Here is a 19,080-nt window from a genome sequence, read left to right as displayed (position 1 = left end):
TACTTTATGAATGGCATTAGTTATCTTTATAATATTATTTATATTACTTATTATCTCTTATATCTCCTATACTTTATCCCCAGCCTGGAGTGTACACATTCAGTCAATTTGTAGATGTTTGTATCATCACCACAGAGTCATGGATAGTTTAAGATTTTGGCAGGTTCTTTCAATCTTACATAGGAACCTTTCTCCCCCTTTCAACCAACTACCTACAAGCCATAGTCCAAGACTGTACCTGGTGCCTGGAATGATCATCAGTGTCATTGCACTTTCCTTCAGCCTGCTTGAAGCCTGGTGGTTGGAACTGTTGGGCCTGGCCTGGCTTATCTCAATTATGGTGAGACTAGGACATGCTTGGATTGACAACACTGTAGCTTCATTGAAGACCCACTTCATTTCTTTTAGATCTCCCCTTTGGCAAAGAAGCACATAGACTCTTTCATAAGTTCTCATATACTTAAGACAAAAGTGTCTAAGAAAGGATGAAAAACCATATTCATATCGGGTTGGCTTTAAGCTGGCTATTTCCAATTTTACAAATCCAATGTTAGGACAGGAACTTCTTATTCCCTGGACAATGGGACAATATAGAGTAACCACCACCTTTATCTTCCTCTTAACCTCTCTCCAACAAATCCAGTTCCTAATAAGTTCAGAGAAGGGCGCATGGATTACCACGGGAACCCTTTATCATGTTATTAACAAGCTTTTGCTTTACAATTGAAAAGTCATTTTCTGGAGAAAGGGCTCAGCCAAGACCTTATACTGCTCTTCCTGAGAGATTGTTGGTTATCAGAACTCAGTTCAAGGGGGACCAGATGCCTCTGGCTTTTATAGGCTTCTACATTCTTGGCATATATGTACACAAAGACACATAGAAACATGTAATTTAAAATAACTCTTTTTATTAATCATTTTATTCATTTACATTTCAAATGACATTCCCCTTCCCAGTTACCTTTCCCCAACCCCCATTCTATCCCCCTTCTCTCCATTCCCCTTTGCCTCTATGAGAGTGCTCCTCCACCCATTCACCCACTCCTGCATTACCACTCTACCATCCCCTTATGATGGGGAATCAAGCCTCCATAGGACCAAAGGCCTCCCTGCCCATTGATGTCAGATAAAGTCATCCTCGACTACATATGTATGTGGAGCCATGGATCCCTCCATGTATACAGTTTGGTTGATGGTTTAGTCTCTGAGAGCTCTGAGAGCTCTCGGTGGTCCAGTTCGTTGACATTGTTCTTCCTATGGGGTTGCAATCCCCTTCAGCTCCTTCATTCCTTCCCCTAGCTCTTCCATTGGGGTCCCTGGGCTCAGACTGATGGTTGGCTGTGAGTATCTGCATCTGTATTGGTCAGATGCTCATAGAACCTCTCAGGGAAGAGCTATACCAGGCTCCTGTCCGCAAGTGCTTCTTGATTGACATCAGCAATAGCCAGGTTTGGTGTCTGCAGATGGGATGGATCTATAGGTGGGGTAGTCTGTGGATGGCCTTTGCTTCAGTCTCCGTTCCAGTTTTTGTCCATGTCATGCTCCACTATGTTCATAGCAGCCTTATTTATAATAGTCAGAAGCTGGAAACAACCCAGATGTCACTCAACAGTTGAATGGACATAGAAAATGTGGTACATTTACACAATGGAGTACTACTCAGCTATTAAAAATGATTTCATGAAATTTGCTGGTAAATGGATGGAACTTGAAAATAACATCCTGAGTGAGGTATCCCAGACCACAAAAGATAAACATAATGTGTACTCACTGATAAGTGGATATTAGCCCGAAGATCAGAATATCCACGATACAACTCACAGACCATATGAAGCTTATCAGGAAGGAAATCCAAAGTGTGGAAGCTTCCATCCTACTTAGAAGTGGACACAAAATAATTGGAGGAGGTAGAAGAAGGGAGAAACTTGGGAGGAAAAAGGAGAGGGAAGGAAAACAAGGGAGTAGGATTAGGTATTGGAAGGACAAAAGTACAGTGGCTCAGGAAATCAGATAGAAATATGTAGCAGTGGGGGATGGTAAACTGGAGATAGCCACTAGAAAGTCCTAGATGCCAGAAAAGCGAATGGCTTCCATGACCTAACAGTGATGATTTTAGCCAAAATAACCAACAAATGGGAGACAGACCCCTGTAGAGACCACCTTCAATAGGTAGTCACTGCCCCTTGTTGAAGGATGGGGCCAATCACCCATCTCAAAATTGTTAACCCAGAAATAAATATTTTTTCCCTTTTCTTTTATTGGATATTTTCTTTATTTACATATCAAATGTTATCACCCTTCCTGGTTTCCCTTCCAGAAATTCCCTATGCCATTCCCCTTCCCCCTGCTTCTATGAGGGTTCCTCCACCCACCCACCTACTCTTGCCTCCCCACCCTGACATTACCTTACACTCGGGCATCTAGCCTTCACAGGACAAAGGGCCTCTTCTCCCATTGATGCCTGACAAGGCCATCCTCTGCTACATATGCAGCTGGAGCCATGGGTCCCTCCATGTGTACACTTTGGTTGGTGGTTTAGTCCATGGGAGCTCTGATTGGTTGATATTGTTGTTCTCCCTATATGGTTGCAAACCCATTCAGATCCTTCAGTCCTTTTTCTAACTCCTACACTGGGGATTCCGTGCTCAGTCCAATGATTGTTCGTGAGCATCCACCTCTGTATTTGTCAGGCTCTGGCAGAGCCTCTCAGGAGACAGCTATATCAGGCTCCTGTCAGCAAGCACTTGCTGGCATCCACAATAGTGTCTGCATTTGATAACTGTATATGGGATGGATCCCCAGGTGGGGCAGTCTCTGGATGGCTTTTCTTTTAGTCTCTACTCCACACTTTGTTTCCATGTTTCCTCCTGTGGTTATTCAGTCCTCCTAAGAAGGACTGAAGGACTGGGGTCTTCCTTCTTCTTGAGCTTCATGTCATCTGTGAATTCCATCTTGGGTATTCTGAACTTTTGGGCTAATATCTACTTATCAGTGAGTACATACCATGTGTTCGTTTGTGATTGGGTTAGCTCACTTTAGTAGCCTGTGGGAGTTTGGTATCTTGTGTATATATTGGAGAAATACTTCCTGGTATAAAATGTCTTTCCATAATAGCTTTAGTCATTTAGAAAATAACTGCTTAAAATTTCCCAAAATGAACTTTTTTCATGACTTATCTTGGATATTGAAAGTACATTTCTTTATTGTCATTCCTCCTTTATATTGCATGTCTTGTTTTCATACCCTCTACCCCATCATCTCCACTGTATCAGATAATAAAAATGGCAGCACAGACAGGGATTCTTGAAGTTGAGTTGTTCATCATGTAATTCTAGATTCAAATCCCCATCCATTTTCCTATCCTGGGTCTGAGGAAAGAGAAGTACTATGATCCCAGCTTGTCTGTTGCCTCCTAAACTGTTATCGTTTTTAATTTTTTTATTATCACTGTATCTGTGTGCAAGTTCATATGTGCACAAGCATGTCTGTATGTGTGAACGAATTTCTGGAGTTAGTTTTATCCTTCTGTGGGTTCCAGAAATCAACCTTGGGTTCATTGGGCTTTTGTGGCAAGCACCTTTATTTGCTGAGTCATCCTAGCAACCTTGCTTCCTTCTAAAACAAATACATAAGGTAATTTACAAGTACCTATGAATACAACTACAAACAGAAATATAGTAATTTTCCAGACTCAGTTCCAAGTCATAGGATTTTCCACCAGAAATGGTGGCATTGTCTCCCAAAATCCTAGCAGTGGTGATTGATATGTAATTGTCCAAAGAATGTGAAACAAAGGTAGGCTGCTGGCTACTGTAACAAATTAGTGGTTATTCATGAAATGAACATCTCATAAGAAAGCCTCTCTCTCTCTCTCTCTCTCTCTCTCTCTCTCTCTCTGTGTGTGTGTGTGTGTGTGTGTGTGTGTGTGTGTGTACATACATGCACAAGAGAGAAAGAGAGTCTTTTAATTGTTATTCTTCAGTTGTCTGGAACATAAATCTTCTAATTCTACTTATGACCTTCCCAATTGAAAGGGTCAAATATGAGAAGGTCTGATCTACTAAAGTTCTCTAGCCCATTCATTTAGTAGATGTATGCACTGGGAAGATGGATGGATTCTCCCCATAGAAAGGTTTTGGGTTTTTTTTTTTTTTTTCAAAATTAAAAGCCTTCCATCTTAGAGGGAAGCTCATTAAAACCCAGAATGTTTGAAGCTGGACAGGAGAAACAACAGGGTATTCTATAGGGAAGGGAAACATTCTACCTCACAGGAAAATTCATTATGCTCCAAACATAAACAACCCACTAGCTTTAAAATGTCATTGAAATTGACTAAGTACAGTCAGCCTCACTCTCCCAAGCATATATAAGCAGTAAGGAATGCTGACAGAGCCTGACCTAGGCAAGCTTCCTGGAAGAAGTCCACCATACAAGCCACCTAAGAGAAGCAGAGATCAGCTACATTTTCTAGAAAAGCCTCAGACACATGAGCTACCTGAAAGAGACAGTGAACGGCCTGCAGGTAGTGTCCGCTGAATCAGGTTCCCAGCTTTCATTTGATGTCATCAATGCTTATGTGGACTTTGATGATGTCATTGAATCATTTCTCTTCCTATGAGTAGCCCCTCACATACAGCCCTGTAAGTAATTCATTGTTTGTAAGTAGCTCACTGTAAGCCACTCCTCAGTGAACTCATTGGTTCATCAAGCTGGACTTCTGTGGCTGCCCTTGGGCCCCTGGTACATGTTTCTTTACATCTCCTTGGAAACAGTGCACAGAGCATAGGATGGGCAGTAACTGTTAGCCAATGGAAGAATAGTCCAAAGGACACACATTTAAAAATACTTGAAAGAGGCAGTAGGGGGAAGAAGGACTTCTAAATAAACTTAACATTTGTAGCAGGTGGCCATTTTTTTTATTCAGCAAAACTGTACGTAATAAACTGTGGTTTTCCTTGTCTTTATGCTTTTAAATACTAGAAGAAACGTGGTCTCCTTTGCTTTATACCAGTAAGGTTAAAAGTCTTTTAACATCAACAGCCAATTAAAATGAATGAAATGTTATAAAATACTATATTACATATTAAAATTCATAAATCTGTGGAATGATCTCTTACATGTATTTCTCTTCTTTCAAACTCGGGGGGGAAAGTATAACTGCCTTTACATTACTTTCCTAGGTTTTTTCTGTTTTCTATAGTGTAGGACACAGAATGACTGTGTAGAGGGTTGGTCCGGTACTGTCTGTAGTCAAAGGCTAAATTGTGTACTCCAAGATCTGCCTGCTTCAAGACAAGTGTATCCTTACATATACCAGGCATTTTAATGTAAGCCTTGTCCTTAGTTAGTTAATAAAGGTGCAAGCAGCCTGGCAAAAGATAAGGGGAAGAGTAAAGTTTCCAGGGCTTGTGGTCAGAGGCAGAGACCACAAAAAGAGAAGTGGAGAAGGAATAAGTCACCATAGAGTAGGGAGATTGTGAGCACATGACCATGAGGGCCAGCCTCTTGGAGGAGCAGCCCAGGCAGAAATTGGTAAATGATATCTCAGGGTTCTAGACAGACAAGTAGATAAGATAGCATATAAGGTTGGCATCTGCCCAGATCTAATGCTTTAAGGCTTATTATAAATGTAAAAGGATTTGTCTCTTTTATTTGAAACTAAATGATCTAAGGTAAGGTTGAAACCCCCAAATGATATTTACCACAACATAAATGTAAGTTGGTATTCTAGTTGCTGTGATAAAACATTGACCAATGTCACCAGCACTAACTCATTCATGACAGCAGAGCACTCATTATCAGCCAGCCTTTATCAGCATTCATCTTCCCTATTTCACTTGGGAAATCACAGAATTATACTCCTTCTTATATTATGTCCTTCTTATATTGCAAAATAAACTCATTGAATCCTAGTAGTCTCCAAATTTGTAACTCATTAGGGCATTAATCCAGAAGTAGAAAGTTTCATCTTAATCTGATAAGAGTGAGTCTCAAGTCATATTTCTTCCTGGAATAGATTTCTCTCTAGCTATAAGCCTTTTAAATTAATATAATCTGGTTTGAGACTATAATGGTGAGGCACACATAAGACAGACATTCCTATTCCAAAAGGGTAAAATAGCTCTCCCCCCCACCAAAAAAAATTTTTAATTGACCCCCTGTAAGTAGGAAATTCAAGATGGATGCAGCATTAGTACAATTATGTTCTTTGTCTCTATTCTCCATTACAGGCACATGGGGCCATGGTTGAGTCACTATGATTGGTACTATGCTTTGCTTCCCTTGTCACTTTGGGACATTTGATCTACTCAACAGTTCAGACATCTTTATCTCTGCACCTTCCTAGGCTGAATTTGTTGCTAATTTTCTTCTGCTTCTTAGGCGTTGGGGAATCGCCCCACTTCCATGTTATTGTTCAACTGAGGGTACAGTTTAATGTCCTCACTCTTGTGGTCTTGCTGAATACCACCCTGGTGAAGCTACAGATCTCTCCAGTGACAATTCTCTACCTGGTTCTTTTGAGTGTCAAGTAAATTAGTAAAATAATAGGCCCATAGGTCATGCATTGTGTATACCTTCAAGGTTAGCACCATATAAGTTTAACTGATGGTTACTGCTTATACTAGTAGCCATAACTACACCTCAGTTCATCTGAGCTATGTGTAGGGTAGTCCTTGACCTCTGTAATTCAGGGATCACAGTCCTAAGGTGATGGTAAGTAGAGAATGGAAAGGCCAGCGTGTGCTTCATTAGAAACAACCCCTGATATAGCTGTCTCTTGTGAGACTAGGCTGGGGCCTAGCAAACACAGAAGTGGATGCTCACAGTCAGCTGGATGGATCACAGGGCCCCCAATGGAAGAGCTAGAGAAAGTATCCAAGGAGGTAAAGAGATCTGCTACCCTGTAGGTGCAACAACATTATGAACTAACCAGTACCCTGGAGCTCTTGACTCTAGCTGCATATGTATCAAAAGATGGCTTAGTCGGCCATCACTGGAAAGAGAGGCCCATTGGACATGCAAACTTTATATGCCCCAGTACAGGGGAACGCCAGGGCCAAAAAGTGGGAATGGGTGGGTAGGGGAGTGGTGGGGGACTTTTGGGATAGACATTTCCCAGAAGCTGTGTTGCTTTGGCCTGTCACAGAAGCTGTTAGCTTCTGTAGTCCACACTCTCACCTGTGCAGACTACTTTCGGTGGAGTCTCAGAACCAAGATGGCTTCCGCAGATCCTGAGGCAAAAGCCTCCCGGGCTGAGCGGACACCTGTCCTCTGGCTGGTAAGGTGGCCGGATGTCTGGAGCCCGAAAAGGGCGCTGCCTCAGAACATCTGTGGCTCCCGACTGTCCCAGAAGCTGTTAGCTTCTGTAGTGCACACTCTCACCTGTGCAGACTACTTTCGGCGGAGTCCCCTCCCCCCTTTTTTTATAAAGAGTTACTTATTGTTATATGTAAGTACACTGTAGCTGTCTTCAGGCACACGGGAAGAGGGCATCGGATCCCATTATAGATGGTTGTGAGCCACCATGTGGTTGCTGGGATTTGAACTCAGGACCTTTGGAAAGGCAGTCAGTGCTTTTAATTGCAGAGCCATCTCTCCAGCTTGCTCAATTCTTAAAAATCAATTTTAAATTATTAAATTTATACTCATATTTTACACTCATTTCACACTCATTTTAATATATAGGTTAATATTTTCAAATGCTCAAAGGATATACCTTCATTAAGCTTCTATTAGAAAGCAGACTAATAAATGAAATACTTTGTTTTAATTAACGTTGTAAAAAAAGCAGTAAATGAAAACAAAAAAATTTGAATAGAAAGGTCAGGAAGAGAGTGAGATTTCACTAAGCCCAGCTTTGAAGCAAGAGAAGTAAATGCCCAAACAATGCTCTGTGAGTCGAAAGGCATGGGGTAAGTAGAAGGAATTTCAGGCATGATACGTGGTCTATGCACAGGCACTAAGAAAGAACACAAGTTACTATGTGGACCAAAGTAATACCTCCTATAAGTGCTACAAGTACTACAGTTGTGCTGTATTATACAGTAGTAATTCAAATGCACATTTCATATTTTTATGGTATTAGAGCTTTATTGTAGAAAGCAGGGGGAAAGAGAGAAGATAGAAAGAGGGAGAGAGGCCAGTCATGGCCATGTGGGGAGAGAGAGAGAGAGAGAGAGAGAGAGAGAGAGAGAGAGAGAGAGAGAGAGAGAGAGAGAGAGAGAGAGAGAGAGAGAGAGAGAGAAGGCTAGAGAGGAGCATAAGAAAGGTGAGAGCTAAAAAGAGCACACATTTAAGTTTGAATTTAAATTTAAAATACTAAAGTAAATATTTAAATTCAGTAATTAGTGGTGCTATCTTCATGGTTCACATGATTAATAGGCATTTGAGAAATTTTCATTAGCTACTGGGAAAGAAGAACACTTTTTTATTTAAATTTTATGTTACCTGTATAATGTTTTGCCTGCGTGTATGTTTGTGTATAACTTGTGTGCATGATGCCCATGGAGATGAGAAAAGGATGTCGTTTCCCTTGGGACTGGAGTCACTGCTGTGTTAGTGCTGAGAACCAAATCAAACCTGGGTCTTCTTGAAGAGCAGCCAGTACTGTGTAGCACTAAGCCACCATTCTAGGCCCACCACACCAGTTTTATTATTGTAATTTTCCTGGAGAGTTTATTAGGAGTACATAGCACATAGCATAGTGAATACAAAGAATAAAACCAAACTATATATCATGAACAGTAGACAACAGCTTATGCTAGAACTTCAACACAAAGTTATTAGGATAGGACCCTTTTCTAAACACTTTAATGGTGGAGGGACAGAAAGTTAGACATCATGTGAAATCAACCTTAATACTCTAGACAGATTGTTTTGACAAGTTAGCTAAATAAAATGTATGAGTGAAAACTGAGGTTATGAATATTAAAAATTGACTTAATCTTTTCATTTATTAAAAATGTTCAAAGAAGAGCAGCATTAGAGAAATGGAGAAAGCCAGAAACAAGGTATCTGAAGGAGCACATTGAGATAGTAGGAAATTAGAATTATCTGAAGGCAGAGTAGAACACTAACAAGAAACAAATAAAAATTCCAGGATTATCTAGTGGAGAATAGATGGCTTAAACTCCCAGTGATTCCAATCATCAAAGAGTGTCCATTTTCTCTATAGATAATTGTCTTAGGGTTTTATTGCTGTGAAGGAACAGCATGACCAAGGCAACTCTTATAAAGACAAACATTTAATTGGGACTGGCTTATAGCTTCAGAGATTCAGTCCGTCATCATGATGGTAGGAAGCATCATGCAGGCAGTCTTGGTGCTGGAGAAGCCAAAAGTTCTATATTTTGATCCCAAGGCAGTCAGAAAGAGACTCTCTTCTACCAGCAGCCAAGAGGAGGCTCTAGGATACACTGACCAGACTTGAAAAATATATATGTGAGACCTCAAAGACCTGGCTACCCAGTGACATACTTTCTCTAACAAAACTACAGCTCCTCCAATAATGTCATCGCTCCAAAAAGGGCCACTTCCATGGGCCAAGCCTATTCAAACCACTACATTCCACACACTGCCCCCCCCATAGGCTTGTTCAAACACATGAATCAGAGGGGGCCATACCTAGCCGTAGCATAATGCAAAATACATTTAGCCCAACTTCAGAAAGTCCCCATAGTCTATCAGTCTCAACAATATCAAAGAGTCCAAAGTTCAAAGTCTTTTCTGAGATGTACACAATCTCTTAACTATAATCCTCTATAAAATAAAAAAGCAAATCACATACTTCCAACATGGTAGGATATACATTACCATTTACAAATGTCATGGTGAGGAAATACTGGACCACAGCAAGACCACAAACCACCTGGGCAAACTCCAAACTCTGCATCACCATGCCTGATATCAAACACCTTTCAGCTTTGTTTACTGTAACAAAATTTTACTCTTGAGCTGAGTCCACTCTTGGTAGCAGGCTTTCCTCAATAGGAAATGTCCTCTGACATCTCTGACATCTTGGGGCAATTTCAATGTCACAGCTTCTTGTTCCAATAACTAGGATCTACACATGATGGTTTGGGTTCCTCCAATTGGCTTGGGTCATTTCTCCAGCTTTGCACTCTGTAGCTTACTAGGATCTGGTCGACTCTACTCCACTGTTGCTGCTGTTCTTAGTGGCCATCCCATGGTACTGGCATCTCCAGTATGCTAGATTTTCCACTGCAACTAAGCTGTATATTCACCAATAGCCTCTAATAGGTTCTCTTTATGGTGCCAAGCCTCAAATTCTTTGCACGTCTCCTTCAATCCTGGGACTTTAACTGCCACTGAGGCTGCACATTCACCCATGGCCTTTCCTTGCTTCTCACAGTGCCAAGCTTCAGCTGTTTTCCATGACTTCTTCATGCCTTTAAAACCAGTATCACTTAGGGGATTCTTTTACATTACCAAGTCCAGCTGCCAGGAAAAGATCTATCTCTGGATTATAGCTTCTTTGTGCTCTCAGAAAACATTTTCCAAATGATTTTGCCTCAATGCTGATCTCCTCTTAATCATTGCTAAGTTCTTAGGTCCATCTAACCAGGATCAACTGTCCCAGTAACCCCTTCTATTCTTGACTCTAAAGCCATAGCCACATGGCCAAAGCTGCCAAGTTCTGCTGCTTGCTGGGGCTGGAACATGGCCCCCTTGTTTTATTATAATTTCACCACTTTCTACTTTTGATAATTTCCTTCACTGCCTAAACTTTGCTGACCTGAAACTTTCCCTGTAGATTGACTTTGAACTCAGAGACATGCCATTGTTTCCTGAGTGCTGGGATTAAAGGTATGTACCGTCATGTCTGGACCTAAGCTTTACTTTACCTGGAACTTTCTTTGTACTAGGCTGGTCTGAACTCAGAGATCTGCTTACCTCCATCTCCCGGGTTTAAAGGCTTGAACCACTCTGCCTGGACCTAAGCCTTTCAATACCACTATTCCTCAAAATTTAAAATCATGTGTCTTTCAGTCTCAAGATCTGGACACAGGTGTGTCCTCCATTTCTGGACTGTAGTTCATTCCAAATATAGTCAAGTGGACAACCAAGAATATCCATCACAGGAACTAAGAAATAACATTCTTGCATCGATTTACTTGTTAAAATCATCATTAGATGTTGCATATTGTCCACAAGGCAGTATTCTGGATGCTGATGATGCTGCTGGCATGGGTTAATTTTATGGTTACTGGACTTAAGATAGAGTCTTTTGGTAAGAGATGATCTCAACTGAGGATTTGCTTCCATCAGATTGGACGATAGGCAAGTCTTCTGCACAGTTTATTCATTAATGATTTGTGTGGTAATGCCCAGTCTGCTGTGGACACTGGCAACCCTTGGCATTGAGCCTGAGGAGCATCAGGAGCAGGCTGGACAAATCATGAGGCAAAATTCAGTAAGCACCATTCTTCCATGGCATTGGCTTCAATTCCAATCTCCACATTCCTGCTTTGAGTTACTGCCCTGATTTCTCTCATCAGTGAAGTTTGACCTAAAAGGTTAAATGAAATAAACACTTCTTTCCCCAAGTTGCATTTGGTCGTGGTGTTTTATTGCAGCAAGACAAAATTAACTAAGACATTGTTGAAATAAGATTAGCATATTTTAAGGGTTGAAATTCATTTTAGACTTTGACTTACTATAATGAAATCAGCAGGATGACATATTAAGGGGTAATTGGGGGCAAATGAACGTCCCATCTATGCTAAAGAACATTGAAGATAATAGAAAAATCAATTGGTAGAGAGATAGTAGTGTGTCATGGAGCCACTGTTGAAACAAGGTGAAGAAGAGTTTAGGGGCTATGGCACACATAGAGAAAAGACAAACAGTTGTAAAGTCTGGAATTTGAAACAAGAAGAGCTGGAATCAACCCAGATGTTCTCAACCAAAAAATGATTACAGAAAATGTGTTTCATTTACACAATGGAATACTATTCAACTATTAAAAGCAAGGACCGAATAAGTTTTGCAGGCAAATGGATGGAACTAGAAAATATCATCCTGGGGTCTGGTGAGGTGGCTCAGCAGATAAGAGCACCAACTGCTCGTCCTATGGTCCTGAGTTCAAATCCCAGCAACCACATGGTGGCTCACAACCATCTTGTAATGAGATCTGACACCCTCTTCTGGAGTGTCTGAAGACAACTACAGTGAACTTACATATAATAATAAAAAAAGAGAGAGAAAAGATAAAAATATATAAGAAGAAAGGCAATTTAAGAACACAGACCTATTAAAAGAAAATATGCCTGTTGTCAAAGGAAAACTCAGAATTGAAATCATTAGTCAATGTTTAATGAACGCAAGATACAGCCTACCTTGCCCACCCACACAGATTTTTTCGGCCTTTTTCTTCATATATTAGCTAGTCATGCTTTCTCAGCTATACTAGCCTTTCTAGGCAGGCTTCTTATCTACAGCCAGAACAGAATAAATTTATCCTTTATAGAACAAGTGTGGTCTTAAAGTGGCTCTGTTAACGTTTTTCAAAAGGAAGTGGATGGTGTGGCTTCTGAAATTAAATAATGATGAAAATTCAAGAGAGAAAGAAACTTTAATTAAATAATATATAGACTTGAAAGAAATTCTGAGGTCCCTGAAAGATAAAATTCCATTTTGTACATATGCCAAAATTACTAGGTCATTCATCTCTTTACAGTACCATGCCATGCCTACTGTGGTGAATGTCTGCAGCATTTTGACTTCAAATTTTCCATTTACACATCCAGGAGTAAAATAGATAGGGCTTAGGATAGTCCTATTTTCAGTTTGAGGGCTAATCTTTGTATTATTCCCATAGTGAATAGCGGCTTCAATCTCATTGGAAGAGAGGAAGAATTCATTTTCTCTGCATCCTCACTAGCATTTGTAGGGATTCTGGCTTGAATATGTTATATTGATGTGAATTTTCTCCATATTTTTATTGGAAATTCTTCTCTTGAAAAGCCTGCCCAATTCATTTGCTTATGTATTAATTGAATGAATGTTTTGAGTTATTTACATTTTCTAAATATTAATCCCCTCATATGTATATAATTGGCAATACTTTCTTCATTCTTGTTAAATATCTTTTCTTTATGCTGATTTTTCTTACTGTGTAGTGGTTTCAAACTGCATGTAAGCCATTTGTCAGTCCTTGCTGTTATTAACTGAGGTTTTAGAAACCTTTCTTGAATATCTGCCTTGGACTCTTTTGGATATGCTCTCTCAAAGGATGACATCATTGGAAGTTTTACATTAAGGTACTTGATCTACTTTGAATTTATTTTTTACATTCTTCTACATGTGGCATTGTTTGTTAAGGAGGCTCTCTCTTCTTCAAGATATGTTTTTTTCATCTGTTAGGAATCAGGTGACTATAGATACATAATGTTTGGGGGGCCTTCCATTCAATTCCATTGGTCTACCAAACTTTTGTGTGCATTGTGTTATTTTTAAACTATGGCTCTGTAGTATAATTTGAAAGTAGGCCACTGAGGGTTTAAGAGGGTTCTGTCTATGCTATTCAGGGCCATTCATGCCCCCATATGGATTTTAGGATAGTTTTATTTTTCAGGTTCTAGGAAGGAAGCCATTGGAAGTTTGTCAGGAACTGAAGTGAATTTCTGGCTTTCTTTGCATAGTTATCATTTCGCTAGCTCACTTTTGCAAATCCACAATCATAGGTGGGTTACGGCCTTCTACTGTCTTCCATTTCTCTTTTCTATGTTTGAAAGTTGTATTTTAGAGGCTTTTCTCATTTCTGGGTAGCCTTGGTACTGGTTTTTATTGTACTGTGTTATGTTCGTTTGAAGATATTATGAATGTGAATTTTTATTGTATTCTTACTCTGCAGATTCACTATTGGTGTATTGAAATGCAATGTTTTTATATCTAATATTGATTTTGAGTCCTGGCATTGTGCTTTAAGTGTTTGTAAGATCTGAGAGTTTTCTGAGTTTATAGAATCTTTTAAGTTTTTGGTAATATCTTCCACGATAAGGATAATTTGATTCTTTCCTTTCCCCTTTGCAACCCTTTTCTTTCGATCTTTTGCCTTCTTGCTTTTGCTGAGACTTCATGTCTTATGTCCAATCAGAGTGGAGAGGGGAGGGACCCTTGTATCATTTCTGATTTTAGAACAAAAAAATAACCTAAAAATTTCCTATTTATTATGACATTGGCTACAGTTTTGCCTCCATTATTTTGAGATATATTCCTTTTGTTTTCAGTTTCCACAGAGTTTTTATCTAAAAACAATGTTCAATTTTCCCAAAGCCCTTTCCTAAGGGTTCTGTAATTTCTGTCCCTGAGTCTATTTATCTGCTATATTATACTCATGTTAAACTATCATTGAATCACTGGAATGAAACCAATTTCACCATCTTATACCTACTTATATGATTGTTTTAATGTATTATTGGGCTTGTTTGGCAACTGTTTCATTGAAATTTTTTTAGGGAACATAGATTAGTGTGTTTCATTTGGTTGTGCCCTTATCTGGTTTTGATATCAAGGTAATACAGGCTTTATAAGACGGTGTTCAATAATGTTTATCATCTTTCTATTTGTGAGATGTTTTGAGGAAATTTGCTCTCAGTTCCCTTTTAAACAGCTGCTACAATCAAGCTGTGACTCTGTATAATCCTGGGCTTTTCTTTGTTGGGAGACTATTGCTATTTTGATCAAATTGCTTGTCATATGATCTGTTTTGTATTGTTTATGTTGTCTTGATTTAATTTTGTTAGGTATTATGTTTCTAGGAATTCATCATTTATTTCTAGATTCTTCCACATAATTGGAATATATGTTTTCAAACTATCCCCTTATGATCTTCTGAATTTCATTTGCATCTATTAAAATGTCCTTATTTTCATCTCAGATTTTATTATATTGAGTTCTTTCTTCTTCTGGTTATTTGAGATGAGTCTATCAATCTTTGTAATCTTTTCAAAGAATCAATGCTTTGTTTTGTACTTCCTGCAATTTTCTGTTAGACAGTATTTTCCTTCCCCTTCTGTGACCACTTTGACAAAATATTTTAGTATTATTTCACTAAGGTTTTTCACATTTTTTCAACCTTTCTCAGACTGGATTCTTTCTAATGAGCTATCTTAAAGTTCTAAGAAACTTTCCTCCTTATTTAATTCTACAAAAACAGTTTATAAAAAGACACAAAGAGTTTACAGTTGTTGGGTGCAAAGTAGCAATAATAAAAAATCACAGCCAGCACTCAACAGACTGGAGAAGATCTTTATTGCCTGCAGGCAGGAAAACATACTCTCTTGGATTAACGATAGGAGAGTGTATTGGAGTCACCCACATGAACTGATACTGGGGAGGCTATGTTGCTGTATTTGCTCAACTTTCCACTGAGCTCTCTCAGTCAGGATTATAGCAAGAATTACTCAATATCGAGAGAATGATGTTCTGGGTACAATTATCCAACATCAAAGACACTCAACAATTTTTGTTCTTTAATTGTGTTTACAGAGGTAATAAGGTATAGTTTCCAACTTGTCTTCAAATTGCTTTAAATAAAACAAATGTCTATAGGGTAATAAAACTTACAAGTTCATAACTTAATGTTTAAATTTTTCAGAATCCAATTCTAATAAAGAAGGAGAAAAAGTTCACCCACAAAGAAAAAAGACAGTAGATAACAATTTGAGAAGATATAATCATAGATTTATCAAAGACTTTTGACATAGCTTTTGCAAGTGTGCTCTAACAAGTACAGATTAACATAAGACAAGTAAAGAGTGGAAATTTTCAGAAAGTAAAGAAAACATATAGAAAGGAAACATAGGAAGTTTTAAATTTTAATGAAAAAAGAAACAGTGTTTGAAGAATCACTCTGTTAGTAGACATACAAGAACTGAAGTCTGGGAACAGCTCTGTTTTAGCTCTTTTTTAAATGTGTTCTTTCCTTTGTTTGCCGAGGCAACCAGGCTACAGTTTCCAACCCATATTCACTGAGATGTAATTTCTTTAACTGTTTCCAATCTGTTGGTGACAAGACACCAGACCTGTGAATGTACTGCATTCAGATTCCATCCAGAAGTTCACAGGCCAGCTTATGAGGTAACAGGAATGTCTTCTCTTTGTTTAGCTCTGAGCCCCATTATTTAATGGGGTTATTTGATTTTTCTGGAGTCTACCTTCTTGATGTGATGTGTGTGTTTGTGCGTGCGTGTGTGTGTGTGTGTGTGTGTGTGTGTGAGAGAGAGAGAGAGAGAGAGAGAGAGAGAGAGAGATGTTTTCAAAAGATATATTAACTTAAAACTTGTTTTTAAAGAATGGAGATAAAATTTTAGTCACTCAACAAACATGGATCCATCCATCCATTAATCGTGCTCCCATTTGTTTTCTCCATAATGTGGGCTCATGGTTGAAAGCTGAATTTTTCACTGTACCCTGGCATTATAGCATTCTTTCCACTAGAAAAATGAGCTCATATATCAGAAAATGGATTAAAGTTGAAGGGAAAAAAAGATCCAGGATCCCAACAGCATGCGCTGGTGAGAGCTGAGCATGAAGGAGAAATACTAGGAAGTGTGAATAAGTCTGTCTTGGAATGGGACTCCAACGTGTTACATAAAGACTTAGTGAAGGCAAGTCCCTCTCTCTGCCAGCTGAGTTCTCTGCCTATTGTGGAATCTAATGGATGGTTATTTTCCTCCTGATGTTTATTATAGTATAATAATCAAGGTTATTGATCTCAAATTCTAGGTTGCTATTGTCTATCATACACCCACAGTTTTATATAGTCTTTTTTTAACTTAATTTTCTTCAAATCTGCAAATAGCAATTTTAACAGAAATATTTCTTGGTTTTTGAAGGAAATCATTTCTTACTCTATGACTTAACCTTCAAATCAAAGGCAGCAGCAAGGTTTTCTTGGATTGTCATATTATATGAGAGGGATTTTTCTGTGGTTTTATTTTTAAGTTATATCCTAACAACCTGTTTTTCATTGCTAGGATTCGGAATATCTCTAAGGAGAAATAAAGTGTGCCTTTTCAAATAACATGTATTTTTCTGAAAAGAATGGGAAAGATTGTTTTTGACAATGATAAGCTGAAATCTAGCTTACAATGCTCCTAAAAAGGGCTTTTTATTTCTTTTATTTATTTATTTATTTATTTATTTATTTATTTATTTATTTTGGTTTTTCTGCTTCACTATTTTTCAAATAAATGAAAAAGCATATTTTTTTTCTTAAATAATAACATGCTTCCATTGAATTTCAAGAAAAAGGTAAGTTTTATATTGCTCTTACATAGACCTTGTTACCATGACAAACTGTCATTATAAGCTTCCCATCAACCATGCAAGGAAAGACTAAGAAGCTTTGGGGCATGGTCATGTTTCTCAACCTCAGTGTAAATCAGAGGCTCACGTTCTCACGAACCTGTTCTGTACTCTATAAGCAAGAGTCACAACATATCCCCATCATAAGCCTTTATCTTGTTCGTGGGGCTGTCTTATATTTGCCTCCATATATCAATAAAAGCATCTAAAATACTACTGAGAACATCTACGCACCTTTGACATTTACATAAAAAATTTTATATCATCAAGGAATCCATGAGTGTCAAATCAAATCAAAGTAAGGTAATATTTTGAATATGCAATGTCAGAAACATATATGAACATGCTTATGTCTTTCCATAATTTCAATAAATTGCTATTCAATAAATTCATATGGTGAATTCATATGGCTTTCGTTCAGCAACTTCTCAGATATTTTTACTTTCCATGATAATCTAGCTGAGGCAAAAAACAGTCATTTATTTAAATTTCAATTACTACTGTCAATTCTCAGATTGTACATCACACAGTAAATATTTATGTAGGTGTAGTAACAACAAGAGTTCTAGAACTAAAGAGCTTCAAAGAGGGCTTGGAAGCCAAAGATGAACAGCATTCATCTCTGAATTGATAAGATAATGGACCTGACTAGGTGGCAGAGAAGAAACTGTTCTTGTGAGTCACAGCAGTATGACTCACAAATTCCAAAACAGAGCTGCATCACTGACTCCAGCTGAAGAAACCAAGGAACAGGGCTGGATCCAGGCGAACTAAGAAGTAGAGGAGAGATGGCAAGTCTAGACTGGCTCCTAAGTCAATAACAGAAATATGAATAATCTATATCAGCCAGCCAGGACTGAGTCAAGCTTCAGCTACTGGGACAGTGGGAATTTTCTGCCTGTTGGTCCTCTAGCAAATACCGGTGGTAAATGGGAGAGTAAAGGGTTTATTACTGACATTGCAGTTCTTAGTGGGACCTCCCTATGGGATCCAAGTGAAGAAACCCTTGGTTTGATGGACTCAATAAGTTCTTAAACCTGGTTTCTCTGACATAATCTTACCATGCTCATGTACCCCAACATTCTCAATTCACATTCCTAAGTTTTCAGAGTTACCCATTCTATTCACAGGATTCTATCTTCCCGTGCTGCGTGGCGAGTGACAGAAAGAGGATGTGTGCCCTGACCAGGTGTAAAGTCCTGCTTCTTTTTAAAAACAGAATCTCTCGGTGCAAAGCACAGTCTTAAAATAAAAACGAAAACAAAACAAAGGACACTTTGACACACCGTGAAGTAGCTTACAAGAGGGAAGAGAAAAGTAAATTACTCTATGAATATTTACAACGAAGGCAGATTTTACGTTAGGGCTGGAGAGATGGTTTAATTGGTTATGAGTACTCATTGCTTTTGCAGGGAACCTGAGTTCAGATCAGAGCATCGTATATGGCTGTTCATGATCAACTGTAACTACAGGTCCAACATTGTCTTCTGACTTTCTCATACACTGCATACTCACGGTGCATATACATGCACGCAGATAAAATACTCAGATACGTAAAATAAAAATAAAATTTCATTACCCTTTATTTCTGTTTGAGAAATATATACTTAACCAACACCCACAACTGAAAAGAAGCCATTAATTTTTTTGTTAATTAAACAAATAGGTTTTAAGTACCTACAAGAAAGTATTATAACCTTTAAGAACAACACAGTAAAGTGTTAAGTAAGCATAGCTGTCAAGAGA

This window comes from Mus caroli, chromosome 3 (genome assembly GCF_900094665.2).
Source record: "Mus caroli chromosome 3, CAROLI_EIJ_v1.1, whole genome shotgun sequence".
NCBI lineage: Eukaryota > Metazoa > Chordata > Mammalia > Rodentia > Muridae > Mus > Mus caroli.
Note: the sequence above shows the minus strand (reverse complement) of the source record.